We start from the raw sequence: 8,200 nt of genomic DNA on the forward strand, positions 1-8,200 counted from the left end.
AACTGGTTGGGGTGTGTTGGTTTTTACTTTAGGGAGGACCAGGCTCAGAACCCTTATCCCATGGGGATGCATTGTGCATGGTGCATCTCGCACGCAAGCATCATTGTGGTTGCATTTGCAGTTGTTCACAAAGGATTAGAGGAGGCATTTGCCAGCTATGGGTAACTGGGAGCTTCTTCCATCATGCTTTCAAGCCTTGAGGATGCAGAGCCTCTACCCAAATCAGGCTCTTTCCCCATCTGTACACAGCTGGAGTTCTCCTTTCCTACCTTCTTCCATCTTGTTTGGTCTCCACCAAGTGCTGCCCACAGCCTGGTGGCAAACAGCCTGCCGGGCCCTCATCCGTATTGCAGAGGATGGAGAGCGATGGCTTCAGGAGCAGCCCCTGTTCCAAAGCCCCTCTGAGTGATCGAAAAGCTCCTCCTGGTTTGGGGTGGCTGATCAGTGGGATCTCTGTGGCTCTTTCTTCCTCTTAAAGGCCCTGCTCTGCTCACTGCACGTCCCTTTGCAGAGAAAGAAGTGTGGCTGAAGCAACTGTGTCCTTCAAACAGGCAGTGCTTGGGTGGGGGATAAGGTGCATTTATGAGGTTCCTGAGCCTCAGGAGAGGAGAGATTTCCTTTATCCCCTGAAATCTGGGAGTGGAAATCAAATCTGAGAGGGTTCTAGGAGGGGGCTGTGGTCCAGCAAGGGGAGAACAGTCTTGCGGTGCTTCCCCTCTGCTTCTACCCCAGAAGATGCAGGCAAAGCTGGTTCTCTATCTCCTTATCCATCATCCCCCTCTGTTGCCTTTAATCAAGCTGGTTTGATTCCCCTTGGATTCTCCCCCCCTCCTTCCTCTTTGCAAGATGTGGGTAGAAAAGAAATAGAAATAAATATATAATAATAATCATCATCATAACAAGCAGCGTGGGAGCCTGGGGGGAAAGGAGCAAAGAAGAAATTGCTTTGAGCTCCAAAGGCAAGGCCCCGCTCTGAAGATGGGCTCGCCTGAGATTTGGGATGAGAAACCTGCCTTGAAAGGAGCAATTAAAAGAGGAAAGCAATTAAATTGCTGCAGAAGAGCGGGGTCCAGGAGATGGGGTGGGATGGAGAGGGCTGGGGGTTGCGCTGGGCACTGCATCTTTCCTCAGCCTTTAGGAACACTCAGATGCTGCATGTAGATGCATCATGTGCTTTAGATATATACGTATGTATGCAAATATATATATTTTGCATATATATAGTGTATATTTGCATATAGATAATCTTGCATATATGTATATGAAGCAGGGAAGGAGAATATTGTTTCCATGGGATGAAGTCTTTGAGGGTCTTTCTGAAGGCATTTGGTTATAAAGCCCTGAGGAGCCATGTCTCCCGGAGAGCTTTCGATGTAGAAGTTATTCCATCAAACACAAGTGGCTGGACAGGAGGAAAACCAACCCTGCTGAACTTTAATACTGATCAAACCAGACCCCATCTGGGAATGTTTTCCTGCCCCCAACAAGCACTGAAGTCCCCTGGGCACAGTTTTCCTTCCCTGTTGGTGGGTGCAATCACCACTGCAGGGGGATATTTCCCCTTTGCTGGGCATGGGAGGGATTTAGGGCTTAAAATCCTTGCTATTAAAAGGATTATTATCCTTTTTGGTTATTTTTAGTGTTGCTTGGTTTTTGCATGCCCCTTCCTGGGTTATAGGGCACTTTCCCCCCATCCCTTTGCTTTTGGGGGATGTGACCCCATCTCTTGATTTCTATAGATCTCTTAGCACTACTTAGACCACAATTACAGCAATGAATTCATCTTGGGTCTGGTATTCATCCAGTCCCTCTCTGCTCAGTGCAAGGAGCCTGGAGCCAGTATATACGCGTCTATAATTATATATATATTTATAGACTTACTTATAAATATATATATATATTTATATATTTGGGACATATTCCTCCAGAATTCACCCAATTTAGGGCAAATCCTTCAGGATCCTTCCCTTAAACCCCCCTAAAGCCAGGCTCTGGGGTGGCAGAGGCTCCACCCTGCTTTTTGCAGTGGCCCTAGGGGTAAGGGCATCGTCACACACATGTTCCCTATGGCAAAACAGGGATTTGTAGCACTTTACATGGGAATCACCTGGGGTTTTAAAAGGAAAGCGTATCCTAGGAGTGGTTACACATGTAAAGCAGCACTAGAGAGGCTTATGCAGCGCTACCTCCCCCTATATATAGACTTATATATATTCCATGACCATAATGCACAAATGAATAGGCTGGCAATTGTCATTCAGAGGGAGAAGAGCTCAGAAAGACTGGGAAAAAAACCATCAAATCCCTTTTTTCTTATTTTCCCTGGAATGGGAGCTCTGCCAGAGAGGAGAAATGGCATTTCCTCTCCTCTCCCTCTTCCTTAATGCCATTAAAACAGGTCGGGAAAGCTGCAGCATCCCTATTTTCCACCCGCACCCCGCTCTTCTGGGGGGTTGCAACCCCAGTGTGTTGACCCCCCAACAGCACCTTCCCCACAATAGCTCAAAGCATGATGATTAGCCAAATCAAACTTCCATCTGTGGAAGGTTTTCCGGGAGTTATTACTGCAATAAAACCCATAAGAAGCAAATGATGTATTCAAGGGGTAAGTGCCTCCATTACAAGGAAAAATGACTTTTAAATAAGGTTACATCCTTCCTTAGCAGCCTGAAAAAAAATCTATTTTGAGCTGACTGGAAGGGACATTCCCTAAATTCTGGGGAAAATCCCACCGGGAATGGCTATCCTAGCGTGGAGTGTGGAGGAATGCAAGGAATGGGTTGCTCCAGCTTGCTGGAGGAGGTTTTGGGTGTTGGGATGCTTCTGCAGCTCTGGGCTCCCTTGGAATGCAGCACCTTTTGGGAATGGAGCTTGCAATCCGTGCCCACGAGCATCGCTCCATCCCCTGAATCTTATTTCCCTTCATAACAACTCAAGGAGCCGGCGTCCTTCCTTCATCCCTTATCTGACGTGATTGAAGCTGCTGGGTTGGATGTGCAAATCCTCACCCCCCTGTTCATTGAAGAAGAGGGTTAATGGCTACAGCTCTTCACATGCTCTCCCGGCGGAGAAATAGCTGCCTGCTTAGAAAGGATGGGATGCAGAGCTGCTTCCCAACCCCTTCCTGCTCCACAGGAGCAGGTAGCAACATGCAGAACCCCAGAAGGGCGGGTGGATGCTCCGTGAAGCCTTTGTAAAGCAGGAGGAAGGACTGCATGCAGCAGGATGGGTGCCAAGGTGCAGAGCCTGGTGCAGGTGGGTGCTGGGTGCTGAAGCCAGCTGTATTGCAGGGCGATTTGCTACCCTGCAGCTAAAACAAGAGGGATATTAAAGGATGCAGCTGCATCTCCAGGTTGTCTCCCCTTGCACATGTGCACACATCGGGCCGTGCTTGGCTTGCATCGTGTCAGCTTAAGTAAGAACTTAAGATCTCTCAGGGTGTTTGCACAGAAAGGCTTCAGGAAAACAAAGTTGGGAAGGGGGACACACACCGATAGCACTGAGAGCAGTGGGATGGAGCCGCCTCCTGCGGCTAACAGGCAATATCCATGCCCCTTTAATTCCTCCAAGTGCATTTTGCCTTAGCAATTTGGAAGGATTAAACCCAACGGAACGGCAGGTAATAATCCCAGCACTGTCAAAAGCTGGACCAGCCCGTAGCTGGCTGCAGCCTCAGCCTGGCAAAGGAGGGTTTTCCCCTGCCCAGGGCATCTCCAGTGCAGGCACGTTGTATCTTAGTTTGCTCCCAGAAGGGAGCTGTGTGGGATGCTGCAGTTCCCAAGGATGCTCTTTACATGGACCAAACAGGGAGCAATTTCTATCTCTACACCTTCAGTTTCTCACCTTTGCAAGAACTGAAGGGCAAAGATGCTGCAGCACGAGCCATGTAGTGTGGTTGGGGGCTGTTGGGCATCGCAAAGGGGACAAGCAAAGGGAGGTGGGGTTTGGGGTTCATCCCCCAAACCCCACCTTAGGAGGTGTTTGGGGGCTTGCCAAAGCCACACTGAGGCTTGGTGCTAACCTGGTTGGGGTTTGGCTGCCAGCCTGGTGCCTGGCCTAGCTGGAATGGCATAGAGACCCTGCTCAACTCAATCTGATTGCCTTGAAACTGTCTTTATCCTCCCCTTGGAGTTGGGCTTTGCTCTTCCAAAGGAGCTTAGGCCTGCCCGGTATGCCTCATTTCCTTCAGTTGTGCCACCTGCATTGATACAAAAGCAATTGGGGCTCAACCAAGGCTGGGTTTGGGGGTTTTAACCCAAACAAAGGGTTGGGAAGGGGGGGGGAAAGGGATAGCCCTAGGAACATTGGAAAACATGGACTAACCTTCCCCATCAAGCTATGACCCCTGCCAGCATCCTCAGCAAGGTATTTATTTGAGCTTTAATGTGGTTGTGACACGCCAATGGCTCTTCATCCTGCCATTGCCCTGCCTGGGACATTTCCAAAGCCAGTTTAAGGCAAGCTTTTTACCTTGTAGTTTCTCTCCCCATGGCAATGGGGGTTTCTCTACATTACTGCTCTGTGGGAGACTGCAAGGAGCAAAAGCAGAGCCTGGCTTTTAGTGGACCAGAGCCCTGGAGCCAGGCTGGAAGGGGTTTTACTCAGAGATAACTGCTACCACTGGTGTTTGCAAGCCCCATTGCTGTGAACACTGAAGTCCCCTTTGCAGAGGGACAACCTGGAGCTTTGCTCCACGCTTTGACAGCTCTCTCTGCTTTTTGTGCCTGCTGTTAGGGTTAAGGCAAGGCCAAGTGCAGCTTGAACACTCCCTCCTTGCGCTGACAGCCACGGAACCCAGCTGCAGGCATCGCCGGGAGCAAACGCAGATGTAAAACATCCCCTGTGGTACCTTTGTGTCTGGCTTCTAAAGCAAGCAGGGGAGGTAGCGACCTGCCGGGATGCGGCTTCCGCTATCAAAGCCCAGCTACACGGCTCCAGCACAGAGAGCAGCCGCCTCAGCCCTGGGAGCGATGATAAAACACCTCCAGACATCCGTGCTCATCCACAAGCTTTCCTCCTGGCTCTGACCCTGGAGAGCTGATGAGTGAGATGTCAAATATAGCAGCAGAGCAGAGGAAATATGTTCTTGTGAGGGCTGAAACTGAGTTTGGGTTCAGGTATAGCAAAGCTGCCGTAGAGATCCGCTGCGGCAGCACCTGGGATGGAGATGGGGCTCTGGATGTTAAATCCTGATTTTCTGCCTCATTTTTCAGCTAGGAGCGATGCAGCACAGGTAAAATAAATAGCATTTGCTAATTGCCTCTGCAGTGCAATAGTTGTATTTAAGCCTTAATGAAGTGACTAATGCTGGAGCAGCAGGACAGACCTGACCTCTGTTCTCAGTCGACTCCTGCCATCAATAAAGGATTGAAGGAGCATCTTTAGCACAACCTCAGCTGATGGGGCTGGTTTTATCACTCACCATTGATTTTTGCTTTAGAGACACCTGACCACCAATACTAACCCTTCCCCAGCTGCTGCAGCTTCAGTCTTAGCTTAATAAAGTGCAGTAATGGGTATAAAGCAGAGGGAGAAATGAGTTCCCATCCTGCGCATCCTCCTCTGGTTTTCCTGCTCCATGTAAGATGGGTTTTGCAGCCCCAAAAGTGGCTCCAAGGAAGGGATGGATATGAGGGAGGTGATGGGGTTATCCCTATTAGCATAATTCCTGATGCCTCGACTGGCTGTTTCTCAAAGCAAGGGAAAGCCAAGCTCCAAAGCTCTTACTTTGCTCTTGGCTTGGAAACAGTCACCTTGAGTTGGGCAGAAGGGAAGCAAAACACTTGAGAAATGTCAAAACACGGGCTGTTCAAAAGTAATTTGCTAAACTAACAATTTGGGCTGCGAGAAGAGCCGTGATTGCCCTCTTCAGATAGCTTGGATGGGTTTGTTTTTCCTCCTGGCTCGATGCCCTCCAAGTAGGATTTCAGTTTCTGATTCCTCTTCCTCCAAAACCATGGGGATGAGGGGAGAGTGCCCCCAGTTTCTTCCCTTTTTAGCCAATAAATAAAGGTTCCAAAGCCACCGTGACCCTCTTGGATGCTCATCCGGGAAATGTCACTGTGCCTTATCCCTTGCAGGGCTGGGGGATGCCTCTCACAACATCCTTGGGATTGAGTGACTTGTAATTGTTGGAGCCATTGCAGCCCTAGTGAGGGTGGCCCAGCCCCAGGGGCTTATATTACCCTAAAAGAGCAGTTTTTCTGTTCCCCTCCTTGCTTGCAATGCCCATGTGTGCTGAGCTAGGGCCTGAGCACTTGTAGCTGCCCGTATTTTGCTACGAGGGCAATGCTGCCTTTCCTATTCAGGGCAGAGATGCTATAGGTGCCCTGCCAGGCTCTGAATTAGGGTTGGCAGATTAATTTTGGGGCAACACTCACTCCTGACCAGGTCTAGCAGGGCTGGATGCTGAGGATGCTGTTTAACAACAAGGGCTTTTTATTCAATGCCCAGTTTCCTAATATCAGGTGCCATTAAATGGCACTTAAATGCTTTTAACATTTCACCCTGGCACAGCTCAGCTGCTTGTTTGCCCGTTCATGCTGACAAACACAACTAGTCTGCATCCAGCCAATTTCATGGTCTGATTCCTGTGCACAAGCACAATACAATAGTGTCCCTGGCTAAAAATAATGCAACGTACGCTGGATGAAAGGCTGATTCATGATGTCTCTATGAAGCACTTGCTTCAGTTCCTTCCATACAAAGAGGGAGTGGGAGAGAGGTGCAATAGCCAAAGCGTATGCAACTCATATGGCCTCATCCTGGTTTTCTTTGAGCAGCACCACGGGGATGCTGAGTGAAGCTGTCCTACTTTTGGAGGATTCACTTGCCATGCAAGCACCTTCCTGGGATGCAGGGAAGGGAAAGGTGGACCTGAGATGCTTCACGTCTTGTTTCAACGGGAGCTGGAGCTGCTGGGAAGAGTTTCCCCTTCCCAGCGGATAGGATGTTAGGCAGCTGCCTTAATCAGGCATCATTGTTTGCTAGAGCTGGACCTCCGCATGCATTGCTATTCCTGGGGATAGGGCTCTGCCAGCAAAGGGTGCCAAGAGAAGAAGTTGGGCGAGCTGGGAAGTGGCTGCTGCCTTTGGGGAGCTTTGCTACAGGCAAAAGGGGAAAGGAGGCAACGGGGAGGGTGAAGCCAAGTGTTGTCTTCAGTTCCTCTATTGCTTGGATGGGACTCAGGGTCCTGGCAGTCTCCTCCAAAGAGGTGGAAGGATGCTCGGTGACGTACAACAGTGCTGGTTGCATCCTGTGCAGGACCAGCTTCTGTGCTTTAACCCGACTCACGGATGGTCCAAAACAGGACCAGTAAAGCTGGAGAACTGGGCTCCCTCTTTGCCGAGCTTGCAACACCAGCCACAGGATTTGAGGGCTTAAATCCACCCAAGCCAAGTCTCTCCTGGCTGGCAACAGGGACCTGTGGTTTCACCAGCTAAGGAGGCTCCGTGAATTCCTGGAATCCCAATGAGGAAGGAAAAGATAACTCTGGGATTTATTAGCCTAAGTACATTTTCCTAATGTGGTTGACCCCAGCCGTGCAGGGAAGTACCTAAAGCTGCAATCTCCAATCCATTATTGGACTCTTATTAAGAATTCGTTGCTGGATTGGACACAGGTGTCCCCAGGGAATGCCATCACATTCCAGCAGCGGTGCCTTGGCTTCGTATCCTGGTGCTGCTGCAAGGGGGTGCAGAGCTTTGGGGGTTTGAGCAAAGATCAGGGAAGATGGGATGGGTGGGATGGGGATGAAAATGCTTTGCATGGTGAGGGTAACCCCCTTGGGTGTGGATTTGGGGGTTCTGAGTTGCTCACTGTGGGCTCATCCCTGGCTCAGGGATGAAACCCGTCCTAATAGGATTGCAGCCTGCAAAGAAGTGCTCTCTCAGGAGCCTCTCGCAGAAACAAGGCTTAAACGCTCTTTGTGTCAGAGCTTTTTTTGAAGTCCTTGTCAGAAATGACAACCCTCAGGTTGTTAGCCAAAAACCTGCCTCTGACAAACCCCAATCTGTCAAGTGGACACGTCCTTTCCCTTGACAAAGCCATTTTGATCCATTGCCGGTGCTGAACGCTTTCACCGGCGCAAAAAGCTGCTGGCAACACCAGGTCATGCTGGATGGTGGGAATCTGGGGGTAAAAGAGGATTTAAAATGCTGTGGGAGGTCAAAAAAGCATCCCCAGGAGATCAGGGGGTCAG

This window comes from Pezoporus flaviventris, unplaced genomic scaffold (assembly GCF_033815535.1).
Source record: "Pezoporus flaviventris isolate CSIRO_AGI_PZ_B2104156 unplaced genomic scaffold, CSIRO_AGI_Pfla_v1 ptg000148l, whole genome shotgun sequence".
NCBI classification, from domain to species: domain Eukaryota; kingdom Metazoa; phylum Chordata; class Aves; order Psittaciformes; family Psittacidae; genus Pezoporus; species Pezoporus flaviventris.